Below are 15,855 nucleotides of genomic sequence, written 5' to 3'. Positions count from 1 at the left end.
AATTTTATTTTAAGAATATATGAAGACTGAGGACAATATATGTATGTGAACAACTTTGACATGCCTTATGGACTGTAATGCCTTTGCTTAATTTATTTTATTTTATTTTTATTTGTATTTACTTTTGTATTGTAATTTGTTCTATTTAACTGTGTTTAACTATGTTCTGCACATAAGTCTCCCATCTTACTATGATCTTACTATCTTGTCCCGTTCTTCCTAATGTATGCTTACCCTGTTGCTGATATGCCGGACGTTAGACAAAAGGCTTGATCGTGCTCGATGTGCATTTAGTTTCAGTCAGAATCATCTTTATTGGCCAGGTTTGCGTAAACAAACAAGGAATTTGACTCTGGTTATAATCTTTGCACTCACTTAACATAGAATAAAAACAGAAAGGACAGTAAGAAATATTATATATATATATATATATATATATATATATATATATATATATATATATATATACTGTTAAGTATACAGTATGACAATACAATAGAATTTACAAATTTACAAAAAAATATACAATAACAATTGAAGAGAGGGAAAGAATAGCGCAATATCAGTATATTCTGAGATTACAGATTTAAATATAAATGTAGTGCAAAGCAGTTCAGTGCAATGGTAATATATTAATAACAATATTGTAATTGTAAGATTGAAATATACATGAGGTATATGAGCAGAACAGTGATAATTGACTTTGTTCAGTGTAAGGGTGGGGGCTATTTCTGAGCGTTCACCAAAGTGACTGCTTGGGTAAAGAAGCTGTCTTTGTGTCGGCTGGTTTTGGCGAACAGTGCCCTGAATCGTCTACCAGAGGGAAGGATGGTTGAACATTTTGTGACCAGGATGTGAGGGGTCTGCAGAGATTTTTGCTGCCCTTTACCTGACCCTGGCCCGGTAAAGGTCCTGGATGGAGAGAAGGTCGGCTCCAACGATCCTCTCTGCAGCTCTAATTGTCCGTTTGGTGGCTGACCCAAAAAATATGAAATGTGAAAAATATTTTTATTTGCTTGCCAATTACATTGAATCAAGAAAGCCAACTACTTATCATTTAATAAGAGGTAATATTTTACATTCATCATTATGATAAAAAATTTTGGGGGGGGGGGGTAAACTGGCCACTTTTGATTATTGTTAACCCCCCCCCCATCCCCCAAATTATACATTTGCACGTACCTGTGGACCAACTCAACTCTTATTATTATTATTATTATTATTATTGTGAAATTAGTGTTCATAAACGAGTAATGTATGGTCTTTCAACAATTTCAAGTGAATAATATAACAATTTACGGAAAATATTGTTAAAGCTTGTGGCATGTGGTGCCCCCCCACTGGTTGTGAATGGTTGGTGCCCCTGGACACTGGCCCAAGTGCCCTTATGGATAATCCGGTTATGAGTGTAGAGAGAGAAGAGCAGCGGGGAGAGGACACACCCCTGTGGGGCGCCAGTGCTGATGGACTGGGTTTTGGATGAGATGCTCCCCAGTGCAGATAAAACTTGAATTTTTATATATTTATATAGCACATTTCATGCAAGTATGCAGCCCAAAATGCTTCACAGAACAAAATCACAAAATACAAAACGAGAGTTATAAAATGGTAAAAACCACCATGATAAAAACACCAGGGTTATTAATTTGGAGTATTGTTATTGCATTATTTTATAGTGTTAAAAGCCAGATTAAAAATATTAGTTTGATTTTTAAAAGTACAGAGAGAGCTTGCCATTCTAATATCCAAAGGCAGTGAGCTCCACAGTTTAGGGGCGTAAAAACAGAATGCACTTTCCCCAGTCCTACTTTTATGGGACAGGTAAGGAACATTTAAAAGAAAAGCAGAGGAAGACCTTAAACGGTTAAGCATTTTATGTCCTGTTCTCAGAGGGCTGATATAAGGACGTGGTTTTCTCTTAAAATAGCAGATATCCCTGTTTTTTAATGCAACCACTGGACGTCTCAGATGTAGTCAATTTAATAGTAGCCTGGTTAGATGTCATATCAACACTCAACCAAACATTACAGTACACACATTTTTTAATGACTTTAAATTCTATTTTTAATTCCTTTCAAAATAGAACTCATAATTTGCCTCATGCCTCAGACAGTTGCTAATTTTGATCATGTAGACTGCTTATTGTATGCATGCGTCTGCAATCTTTTCTGCAGTAGCCTGCTGGGGCACTGGGAGCACAGAGAGGGACAGGAAAAGGCTAAACAGACTGGTGAAGAGGGCTAGCTCTGTTCTGGTCTGCCCTCTCAACACCATAGAGGAGGTGGGGGAGAGGAGGATGTTGGCCAGGCTGGCATCAATCATGGGTTCCCTGAGCAGCTCCTTCAGTGCTACCACAGGTCCTTCATTCCAGCAGCAGTCAGACTCTTTAATACAACATCATAATGTAGCACCGCTCGCTGTTTCTGCAATATGAGCCATCACTGGACAATATTCTGCACTACGCTTTATTATTTATTATTACTCTGTGTCACCTCCAACTGTGCAATATTTCATTTCTATTCATCCGCACCTTACTCATCTGTACATCTATGTTTATATACTGTCTGTTTATAGAAGGGTGTTTATTGTGTAAATATGTTTGATTTATTACTATTATGACTATAACTAATTTGATTTTTTCTATTTCTTATACTTAATGTATATTTTTTCACCTATGTCTACCTAATGTGTATTTGTGTTATTCTGATGTGTATACATTTTTTCTTTGAGCTGCTGTAGCACAGGAATTTACCCAGTGCGGGCTTAATAAAGTCTATCTTATCTTATCAGCAAAATGTACTTATGTCTCAAAGGTAATAGGACTAATTATGCAGAACGGGCTCTTTAAGAGTGTTATATACACATTATATTATTGGAGTATTATGGTGTATAAGCATGAATGCAGCACTGTAATGTAGCTGGTTGAGGTGGAGCTGATTAACGTCTGCTCCGGGTAAAGCTATGCTGAGAGTTATGTCAGGCCCCCAAATCTTAATATACCAACAGGGAGTTTGATCCTATATCTTTAAAGGTCCCATGACATGGTGCTCTTTGGATGCTTTTATATAGACCTTAGTGGTCCCCTAATACTGTATCTGAAGTCTCTTTTATATAGACCTTAGTGGTCCCCTAATACTGTATCTGAAGTCTCTTTTATATAGACCTTAGTGGTCCCCTAATACTGTATCTGAAGTCTCTTTTATATAGACCTTAGTGGTCCTCTAATACTGTATCTGAAGTCTCTTTTATATAGACCTTAGTGGTCCTCTAATACTGTATCTGAAGTCTCTTTTATATAGGCCTTACTGGTCCCCTAATACTGTATCTGAAGTCTCTTTTCATTTTCATGCCATGGGAAATTTAACCCTACTTGTGTTGTTTACACAACTACGTTTTCAACGTTTGTTTTATATCAGAAATATGGGTTTCTTTCAACCAAATTGCCCAAAAATAGCATAGATGCATGGATGTGCTTTGCAGGTAAAATTAATGATTACTTTCATTGAACTTTGGGTGTTTCATTAAATTTTAGAGCATTTGAAAAATAAAATGTAAATGGTTTCTAAACAGTATCCTGACTAAACTTTGACATAAACCAGTCTGGGATCCACTCAACATCCTCTGATCTTAAACCTAGATTGTGTAATTTAAATTAAATTAAAATGTAATAAAAATTACGCAATTAAAAGAACTGATTCTTAGCAAAAAACCCTTTGTTCTTTCACAAATATGTGCTCATTCATGTGTAATTACTTCCACCAACTAATCAAAGTAGTTGGGGGGGAGCGCCACAAAAAATTTCATTTTGACCTGGAAGGACAAAAAGTTCATGGTCGACGGGAAGACAACATGACAGTTTAGACTTTAGTTTTATTGAGATCTCCTCTGTTGTTGCGTGTGGGGGGGCAGTACAGAATGGCTCACTCACATTTCAGAGTTTAAAGCAAATATAGTGCTTGCTATGCTTGCATTATTTTGACTGACAATGGAGCCATGTGTTTAAATCCTATAGGGCTTCAGATGTTTGGACTGCTAGCTGGAAGACCCAGGGCTGACAGACTACAATTGGCTTTTCACTCAAACAATGCCTCTCAGTTTTCCATCTGCTCATCTGATTTCCAGAGCCAGGCAGTGATCTCATGAACCCCTGCTTTTATGGATGTTTGCCTTGCCATCCTGCCAGCCTTGCTGTGGTTGCTTTAGGTGCCAAACCCAGCCTCATGCAGTAAACAGATTATCAGGATACTGACTAGTCTCCCTATTTTTCATGCTGTAGATCACAAATGGAATCTGATAAAAAATTTTTAAAAAAGTTTAAAGCTGTGGTGGTGATGGCGCAGTGGATATGACACATGCCTTTGATATGGGAGATCTGGGTACGATTCCCACTGCAATACATCAACCAATGTGTCCCTGAGCAAGACACTTAACCCATAGTTGCTCCAGAGGCGTGCGACCTCTGATGTATAGCAATTGTAGGTCGCTTCGGATAAAAGTGTCAGGTAAATGACATATAATGTAATCTGTAGAGTAGTTAAATTCAGGCTCACTGTACATTTGCCACATTGAGGTGTACGGCCAATGATCAATGACAACAAGCTTTAAAGTGAGCTGTAGGTCCATCAGGACCAAACCCTCACGTCACATGAACAGCTTTTTCCCCTCCGCCACTAGCCTTATTAACAAGGCCCGGAAACCACCCTGACTCTCCACCTGGCTCTTCGTGCCACTGTTCTCTCTCTGCTGTAATGCTCTTTGCTCTTTATTTATTTTTTTATTTATTTTTTATTTCTATCTTTATTTTTAATTCAATTCAATTCAATTCAATTTTATTTATAGTATCAAATCATAACACAAGTTATCTCGAGACACTTTACAGATAGAGTAGGTCTAGACCACTCTCTATAATTTACAAAGACCCAACAATTCCAACAATTAAAGTAATTCCCCCCAAGAGCAAGCAGTGCGACAGTGGCGAGGAAAAACTCCCTCTTGGGAAGAAACCTGGGACAGACCCAGGCTCTTGGCTTCTTGAACAGTGGCGATAATAGTCACATTAATAATGGAACAGTGACTTCAAATGGTAGTCGTAGTAGTTCATGTCATATCAGGGCGCTGCAGGGCGTTACAGGATGTAGCGTGGCCCAGCAGAGCATGGATGGACGTAGCAGGAAGCAGCAGGGTTTAGCAGGACGCAGCATGACATTGCAGGGCACCGCTGAGCTTAGCAGGGAGTGCAGCAGGACCACGGCGACAGCTGTAACCAGGATCTTGGTGCCAACGTTCTCGAAGGAAATACGCTGGGTGAATACATACTGTGTACATATACTTATACTTATATTGTTTATACCTATACTTATATTGTTTAATATTCAATTTAGAGAATGTGTGATGTGCACCAACAACACCAAAACAAATTCCTTGTATGTGTTAAAAAACGTACTTGGCAATAAAACCCTTTCTAATTCTGATTTAATGATAGGTTTCATGGCTTCAAAGATCACAGGGGGTTAGCAGTCACAATAGCAGGAGGGAGCCTAAACTATAAAGGGATTTTATTCACAGTCAAAATTGGCCCGTCAATGTTAGGGCTGGGCAGTATATTGATATTATATCAATATTGTGAGAGGACACTAGATATCTTCTTAGGTCCTGGATATTGTCATATGGCATACGTTTAGTCTTTTCCTGGTTTTACAGGCCGCATTACAGTAAAGTGATGTCATTTTCTAAACTTATCTGTTTTATTATTTATCTTCAACCTGAGTTATTACACCCACATTATGGTTATTTATCTAAAATCTAATTGTGAAAATATTTAGTTAAAGCGGCAATTGTCAACCCTACAATATCATCACAATATCGACATCTAGGTATTTGGTCAAGAATATCGTGGCATCTGATTTTTTCCATATCGCCCAGCCCTATGTGTGTCCTTGGGTCAAATTCAATCTTTTTTATTACTACCACTGGGGGGCGCCCAAGTTAGAATCTTAGAAATTCTACACGTAGTTGCTGTAAAGGTTTCCATGGTATTTCATCCTTCATCCTTAAAGCAGCACTAATGCATATTTTTTCTAATAGTGGGTGAAATGACTGTGTGTACTGTGAAAAGGTGTCACTCGTGGTGACAAACCCAGAAAGTTTGTCAGAAAGTTATCACCTAACTTTGCAGTTCCCTCCAAGAGTTTAGATCAAAACAGGGCAAAAAAGTGAGCAAATATTGGACTAACATTCTTCAGGTTTAATTGCAAATTGCAATACAGCCAACAAGTTATCCATATCACCATATTAGTCAGTCATGTCAGGCCATTAAAACGTGTGATTTAGCTTGTTGTAGAGTTCTACCTACATGTGGCCAAGAAAAACAGACAAACATAAAAACTAGTGCAACTTTAAAGCTTAAGTGTGTAACTTTTTGATATTAATGAACGTCTGTTACATTCAAGCCATGGCTAAATGAGTTGCTACAAAGCTAATTAAGACTATCAGCTCCACGGTTACATGCCGCCACTCCGACATGCTTCTATTCAGACATGCCGCTATTTCGACATGCTGCTATTCCCTAACCCTAACCCCCTAACCCTAACCCTAATGGAAACAAAAATTGTCGGAGTGGTGGGACGTTTGAAAACAATGGAAGTGCCGCCACTCCAACAATTAGACGTCAATGTCGGAGTGGGGATGGATGGCGGAACCCCAGCTCCACACAACTCTCTCTGTATTTCTCTGTATGGCAATATTCAGAAGATTGTGGGGTCCGGCAACTTTCGGACGCAGAAACTCAAGTGAAGCTAATGACCTCTTCTGAAGAGTCCATCATGTTTTTTTAATCCTTACAAATCCATACAAAAAAATCTCACATACTGTTTTAGCCTATATTAAATAGCATGTTAGTATGGAATTTCCGACGCAGCCAGTGTTAGATTTTCCTGCTTCGGCTTCCCAAACATGCTCGGACACCAAAGGGGGAGACGGGGCTGGAGTCTCTAACCCCCGTCACTCCACTCAGCAGCTGTTAAACATGACAGAACACCTCCGTTGGTCTTGGAGAGCTGTGGCATTTATTTGTGGTCAAACCGTACATTTACTTGATTTTTTCACCGCTAAATGTTAACTTACCACATCTACCATCTCTTTCTCTCTTTTCACCAGGATCCCAGGATTCAGTATGTGCAAACAGGGTGAATTTACAACATCACGGGGGGCTAGGGTCTGAATAGTCTATATATATCCACGACGTTCCACTTCCGGGATTGCTCCTGTGCCGCCAAAAATTCTGCTGGGTGTCCTTATGGGCCGGATGTCCGTTACCTTCCACTTTATTTGTGTTGGCATTCTAAACTTGGGTGGATTTGTGAGGACTACGGTTACCTGCTCCTCAGATCTCTGCAGGGTAAATCCAGACAGCTAGCTAGACTATCTGTCCAATCTGAGTTTTCTGTTGCACGACTAAAACTACTTTTGAACGTACACGTTCCACCAAAACAAGTTCCTTCCCGAGGCTATTTTGCAACGGCACCGTTGCTCCGTCCGGCGCTTAGCGCCACCCAAGACGATTGGGATTGGTTTAAAGAAATGCCAATAAACCAGAGCCCGTTCCTCTCCCATGTGAATGCTGTGTGGACTAGCCAGACCCTCCTCCGCAGCGCTGTGGAGGAAGGTCTGGCTATGAGAGACTAGGGTCTGGCAAACGTTTTTGTAACAGTCCGTGTTCGTGTTCCTGGTTGATAAAACGTGTATACTTGAATTCATGGGACACTGCAAACTATTATTTGAATGTAATGATTCCACATGGTTCTATCATGACTGTAAAATCTAAAAATGAGAAAAAAACCTTGTGTATTATAGACGACAACATGTACGTTGATAAAAAAGGTATATGAAATGAGTTTTAAATAACCTTTCATTACAATAACGGTGTTTCACGGTAACACAATGAATGAGTTGTAAATGGTCAGTATGCCGTGAATGTTGATATTTTCAAACGGAGAAATATGTTATATATTTACTGTATTAAATCATAAAATGCCCATGATATGTCATCAGATATTAAGGAAACAAGTTGAAATTATTTCTTCTCTGACAACTATGCTACAGCCAGTATGTCTCCTTTGAAATTCCCATTGCGGTCCGGAACGTCGGTTTTTGTTTTGGTCTGTGTGTTGTCATCCTCTGCACATTTTGACACCCAGGTCCAGCTGCAAGATATGAAACAAACACAGCGTGCTGCAGCCATGGAAGCAGCAACCAAACAAACTGGATCAACAGAGATACATTGTCCCCAACCTAGAAAACCTTGGCATCTTTCTAAACATTTGCATGAACCAGAGTCATGGTAAAACATGGGGTAAATATAGGAGATGCATTTGTAAGATGGAGACAGCTTGGAGCCCAAAAGGACTTTAAGACGGATGCTGAGTTGGCTAATTTCGTCCTGAACAGGTAAGCATTAAGCGTCACTAATTTATCAAAGCGACTATAGGGACGGGCATTTTTAGTCATTTCAACATTCGGATACTCACATTTCATTATTACAGAGTAGGCTACTCAAGTTAGTTACTCGCCAAAAAATTGTGACGTTTACGTCATGTGAAGTTGGGTTCAGCATTCTTAACCTGGCAACCCACGTGTGCTTCGAGTCTGTGGAGGAGGGGCTGGGGGGACAAGACTCTCTCCAGTATTTTGAATTTGGACTGCAGTACCCATTTTAAATGCTAGCTGTCTGTATTACATATTGCTCCTTTAACTTCTAGTAGCAGCTAACGTGAAAATCTGCTAGAAACAAATTGCTTATAAACCACTAAAAAAGTAATGACAGCACCATTTGGCTTAGTTATCTATGCCGTAAGCGTGTTGACTAACACTATTGTTGCTCCACTTATGACATTTCAGCCATGCCTCCTACCGTTAGCCTTTACAACAGAGCCGCTTCACTATACTTGTTAGATCATGTTTCATAACAGCGTTCTCTGTTTATTTGGGTTTGTTGCTGTGTGCTCGTGGTTGAAAATGAATGTAAACAAAGCGGCGTGCCAGAAATGGAATGCGCCATGATGCAGGCGCCCCTTCGAGGCTAATGTATGAAGTCAACCACATGTATAACAAACAACCACATGCTGATATTGGCAGTGGCAATGCATACAACTGAGTAGTGTAGTAAATATTAATAAAAGGCTGAATTTGGACATTAGATTTGCAAATCTAATTTGAAAAAAACGCAATTCGAATGGTATTATAGAGGAAGATTGACAGCTGTAGTATGTAAAGAGATATAACCGAGCCACAGGGCGTCAGTATGACATAAACCTGAACATGAACAATGAAAACGATCACACAGAAAATAATCAACAAGGCTGAAGCTTGCCACTGCGGCAAAGTGCTTTTGTTGTTCGAAATAATCCATAAAATGGCTGAGCTCCCTGCTAACAGTCCCCCTCCTCTATTCATCACTCACTGACCATTTTGTCCAGGACCGTGCCGTGATTAATAGTGTTTTTTGTTTTGAGCCCGCTGTGTGACTGATGAAGTGAAATGGGTGTGTACCATTCTGTGGACTGGTGTCGTGTTCACGTCCTCTGCTGCACATAGAATGGGCTGTGCAGGAGGAGCTGCACTGAGCCAGAGTTTTAGAGAAATTCAAACTGTCTGTTCAACTAAACACACACACACACACACACACACAGACAAATCACAGACAAATGCAAACAACACACCTAGTGCTGTAACGGACACACATGGTCATTCATGTTAAACCTACATTGTGTAATTTTTTGAGTTGATTCTTAGGAAAAAAAAACTTTGTTCTTTCACAAATATGTACTCATTCATGTGGAATTACTTCCACCAACTAATGAAAGTATTCTCGTACTCGTAGAATCTGACATTCAGAATCATTCAGAATACATACAAGCGAGTCGCTGGAATGGCAGCAGCCATGTAGCACCTCCATCTTTAAAACACATTAGCCAAAGAGGGACATACCTCCGCCTTTCGCCCTCTTACACTCAGTGGCACCGTGACGAATGCCAGGGGGAGATTACTCGCCAGGGAAGCGAAAAAGAGAATTAAAACGACAACGCGACAGGCGAAGCAACAAGACCAAAGTTAATATCGGAGTGGCTAGAACAGCTGCGTGGAAACGATGGAGATACTAAGAGATCATTTCGGGTTCGGCCACCGTAGGAGTTAAAACGTGCTCGGAATGGGAAGGGCTAGAAAGTAATATTCAGTTGGTTGTCATATACAATTTCACCGCTAGATGGGAGAAATTCTTACACAATGTAGCTTTAGCAGTGGAAAAAGTGAGAGTACATAAAGTCCAACAGAAATTACTCAAACACACACACACACACACACACACACAATTGCACTCCTTCCTATGTTTTAATTCCTCTGGTAATGTGTTCCATAACTTCACGCCACAGACAGATATCCACCTGCTTTTCATCACTGTGTTACAGGTAGGTTGTTTCCAATTGTCTTGAATAAATATTCCCTTCACTTGAGTGTATCTTGTTTATAAAAACACATATTTGCAAAATATTAATGTCATAAATAGTAAGAAGCTGAAGTTTCTGAAACATTCAGCACATTAATATAGCAGCAAAGGAATATTTTCTATTTAAAGACATAGTGGAGAAATGGCATCCTGAGCAGAGACATTATAAGTGCACTACATAGAGCATAAATCTCACTCTTCACATAAATATATATGTCATGCAAGAGAGAAAATAAAAACAAATGGAATGGTCAAAGTTGTCAAATTGATTCACGGCGTCAACTCATTTATTGAGTAAGATGCAAGAAAACATTCCACCTTAAAAGTTGCCGTTAGCTGCCTGCACAACGTGATATCATGACTTCTCGTAAACATGCACGCCCACTTTCTTAAGCCAAGTGGCGTGTTTTCTGGACGCATTTTGAGCTATCCACATGTATGTCTACGCTGTATACAGCGGACGACAGTCTGCAACGTCACAGCGTAGACATACACGCCACTTTCTAAGGCCGGTTACACACTGGATGCGTCGCGCAAGCGTGTCAGCTGCGTGGCGTGTGCGTTTATATTTTGGCTCCGATGTTAACAGGTTAGAGCTTACACACTGCCGCGCCGAAAACGCGAGCCTGCTAGAAATAGAACCAACGTCTATTTTTCACACGACACGCAAGCTTGTTGGAAGCGTTTCCAGGCAAAATAGAATAGGAAAAGATGTTTATATATCGTTTAGACACTAATACATATTAATAAATGACTTGTTGATGTTTGAAAGTCTCAAGGTTTTGATATAAATGTAATAAAAAAAAAAATCGATTTTCTAATATTGCACCTGTCAGTACAGAATGAAATATTCTGGAGCCTATGTTGCCGTCAATACTGCCGACGTTGTCTTTGCTCTAATCAAATCAGTATATATTTATGTTTAACATGGTATTTCATTTTATCAATGGGAAACATACATGTGTATGACAAGACTAGCAGCAGCAGCGCATCAGACACGTTTCTGGTGTGTAAAGACATAGACAAATCCACGCAGCCGCCACGCAACTGACAAGCAACAGAAACGCCACGCTCACTCCACGCAGGCAGGGTGGAAACGGCCTAAAGCCACGTGGCGTGTTATCGCGAGGCAACGTGTGACATGCACCAACAACAGCACGACAAATTCCTTGTATGTGTAAAAAACGTGCTTGGCAATAAAGTCCTTTCTGATTCTGATTATCGCGAGGCTACGGTTGGGTTTAGGAAACGTGACACGCAGGTTGGGTTTAGGAAAACAACAAACGTGGAAAGGAAACGTGACACGGGGGACCCGATCGGGCCCTTTCATACTACTCGCTACGGCGTAAATTCACACGCAATCGCAAGGTAATGTAAGTCAGGTGGCCAAACGGCGTTGATAAACATGCTAAAAAGCGAGTATGATAACACGGTAATAATGGCATTCGAATTGGCGTGTCATACGTACGCCACTTCATGAGATCAGTCTGGCCTGCAGTAGCCTTTGATCGGCGAAGGGAATGAAATAATTAGCTATCTAACTGTTTACTAACAAAGATGACAAGGAAGCAAAACATAATTTCATTTCATAATGTAATTGGTCTTATTACTATTATTGTCCCATAAGCCTTTCTAGAAAAAAATAAAGCAGTTTAGTCAAAAAAATATATATATATATATTTAAATTATGTTTTAGGCCTAATGTGAGTTAAGCCATTCTTATTTTCATTTGTTTGTTTATTTCAAAGCAAATATTATATCTGGTGCCATTTACTGGGAGTGAAAAGCCTCTCGTTTCAGTTTATAATGACAACTGACCCTTCTTAATGTCATTAAATACCGGAGGCGTACTGTGGGATTCAAAATGCCAGTGCATTATCCACAAAAGGCCTCCGTGTTTTCACACTCGTATTTACAGGACACTTTGGAGCTAGCTTTTGTACCAGAAAGCCATATGTATGGGTAATACCAATATTCGTTGTGTGCTGTGAATGTAATGTCTATATTGTTATATGTATGAGTTGATTTGGTGGCAAATGAGTTTCTCCGTTGGGGAGGAAAAAGTGTTCTAATCTAATCTGAATCCCTGTAGGTCTGATAGGAGTGCTACAGAAGTATGTGCCTTCCAATTGTGTTGCTTGACACACAGTGGTGCATCTTTCTTTACACAATCAGATCCTTAGGTTTGATGGGTTTGGATGTTGTAGAGGAAAATATATTACCTAATACATTTTCTTATCCTAATGTTGTCTTTCCTGTTTACTGATCAAGTCGCTGCTGTTCTGTATGACATCTCCCAACACGTCCTCCAAACCATACAGCGATATGGGTTGGTTGTTCTGTACTTAAAGCCACATTGTGTAAGAATTTCTCCCATCTAGCGGTGAAACTGTATATGACAACCAACTGAATATTACTTTCTAGCCCTTCCTCCTAAGGTGGCCGAACCTGAAATGATCTCTTAGTATCTCCATCGTTTCCACGCAGCTGTTCTAGCCACGCCAATAATAACTTTGGTCTTGTTGCTTTGCCTGTCGCGTTGTCGTTTTAATTCTCTTTTTAACTTCCCTGGCGAGTAATCTTCCCTGAATCCACTGCTGGTTCCTACCCACAGGAACATTTTAATAAATTAGCGCCCCTAGAAGTGGCAGGAAATACGACCTTATATCTAAACCACAGAACGTGTGAGTCGCGGTTTCGATCATACATTTTAAACATTGCTGCCCTACACACCACCGTAACAGTGTATTGGATTTATTCATTCTTAGACGATCATTTGTTCCTCGTGCCTTCTGATAAGCTGGGAAGGAACGTCTCCTGTGCTGAGTAAAATCAATAGGCCAGAGAGGGAAATGGGAGCTCCAACCTGAAACTGTCGGCAAGATCAGCCTGTCATGCATCCCCCGCTCTTAACTGATTTTATTGCTTTGTTTTGTGGTGGCTCACAGCTCATCAGAGGCCTAATGTGCTGTACGTACGTGTGCAGGGAGAGGCAGGCGGCAGGAGTTCAGGCTGGAGCGGCGAGCCTCTGCAGGACGCCAGCAGGTCAGCAACAGTACACCGGGCCACAAGCTGAGAGACGCCTGCGTCCTCAGAGTCTCTGTATGTAGCCGTTAAATTAATCCGATTTAACATGTTTTTCTCTATGAATGAACATAGGCAAGTAAGATAAGACCAATTTGTTTGATATTACCCAAACAGTTTAACCGTATCTAACACATTTTACAATAAAGGTTTGCCAGGAAATGAGCATCCTGCAATCAGCATGCAACAGAGGTAAAAATTCAATCTCTTATGCGATCAAACTTTAGAGGACTACATGCTGCTTAAGCCATTAGCTGTTTGCCCATTGTGCCATGGTTCAGTGCGACACCATTAAACAAGCCCACACTATTTGCGAATGCCGTTCTATGTTGAGGCTCTGGTAATGAATTAAATGAGCATGTGTGTGTTTGGGTGTTACTATCAGCTGGGGATGTAATGGCAAATCAGAACAACTCTCATTCCTGCTCTCGCCTGGAAGCCCACTGTTGACTTGCAGGCATTATTGGATTACAATGACTCTAATAGTCTCCCCTAATGTGTCTCTTAGAAAACTAATCGCTCCTCACCAACACAGAATATTTTCTTTACACTTAATCTATGTGGACAACAAGAGCGAAAACCAACTTTCCCATCCTCAGCAGCCACTATCTAGGTAGTCTCGCATTGCCAGACCTTCCTCCACAGTGCTGCGGAGGAGGGTCTGGCTAGTCCACACAGCATTCCGGTATTGGAGAAAAACGTGCTCTGGTTTATTGGCATTTCTTTAAACCAATCACAATCGTCTTGGGCGACGCTAAGTCAAAAAAAGATGAATATAATTTGATTGTAGGTTCTAGCTCAGAGGATGTTTCCAGAGTCGACCGGAGTTTAGAATGCCAACACCAAGAAAGCGAGTGGTGAGGGACATTCGCCCGAAAATGAGGTACAATCCCAGCTCGTTTCCCAGCTCATTTACCCCTAGGCCTTCTCTGTGGCTTGATGCTAGCGCGTCCATTGTTGTTGTTATTGTCAGCTATCCACACGATCTTGCTGGACAGACTGATCTCATGAAGTGGCGAATGTATGACACGCCAATTCGTATGCCATTACTGCCGTGTTATCCAGACACATACTCGCTTTTTAGCGTGTTTATCAACGCCGTTTGGCCTCCATTGGCTTACATTACCATTCTTCTTTTCCTAAACCCAACCGGTTCTTCTTTTCCTAAACCCAACCCGTCCGCTGTATACGGCGCTCAAAATGCGTACAGATAACACGCCACTTGGCTTTAGAAAGTGGCGTGTATGTTTACGAGATAACACGCCACTTGTAGAAAGTGGCGCGTATGTTTACGTCCGCTGTATACAGCGTAGACACACACGCGGATAGCTCAAAATGCGTACAGATTACACGCCACTTGGCTTTAGAAAGTGGGCATGTATGTTTAAGTGAAGTCATGATGTCATGTTGCGCTGGGCCAGATTGGACCGGGAGTGAAACTTTCAGTGAGATGGCGTAGTCCCCTATGTTTTTGTCATATGTAAGTGGCATAGCACAGGTGAGGTTAGTAGGTTTAGTAAAAAAACAAACCAACAAACAAACGGAGCAGGTACGATGGCTGCCGCACTCACTGGCGCCATGGCAACTGGAGTCGGGAAGCACCAGGATAAGTAAAAAATGTTCAGATTGCATAGACATGGCTTTGTTTTTATTTGCACCATCAAGGACAAATTGGCATGGATGTCCACTCACGCTTGTATTGACTTTTCAATGCACGAGCGCTGCCTCTAAAATTTGCTTCACGTTCTATCTGATCACACCTTTAAAGACACTGTGTTAAGCCATTTACACATCAATTAAAGGGTATACTGCTTTTGGTTCAAACAACATTATTCTTAAACAAAATACAATACACTATGCACGTGGCATACGGCCGTTGAAAGCAGCCTCGTCTTCTCTGTTTGACTGACAGAGCGTGCCCCAGCACTTCTTCATCGTGTTGTCAAACCCACCACAGATGTCTGATGCTAGAACTCATGTCAGTGTTAACCCTCCTGGCTTCAACTCGCTGGCCATCTAACAGAGGCAGACGATGAGGAGTGCTGATATCATACTGGACGGACACAGAAAAAAAAATGATTTGGTGCACAGTGATGGATCTCAATATAGGCAGGCTGTTAAAAATTCAGCGGATTCAGCTGAGGACACAGAGCTTTGTCCGGCAGACAAAGAAGCAGAGAATACATTCCTTTCCAATATGCATTGTATTCCTGCCGGTTGTCCATTGTATATCTAAAGATGGTCGATAGTTACTGTAAAATCAAATATTC

This window comes from Perca fluviatilis, chromosome 4, assembly GCF_010015445.1.
Source record: "Perca fluviatilis chromosome 4, GENO_Pfluv_1.0, whole genome shotgun sequence".
Classification (NCBI taxonomy): Eukaryota; Metazoa; Chordata; class Actinopteri; order Perciformes; family Percidae; genus Perca; species Perca fluviatilis.
The sequence above is the reverse complement of the archived record's forward strand: the minus strand, read 5'-3'. Positions refer to the sequence as shown.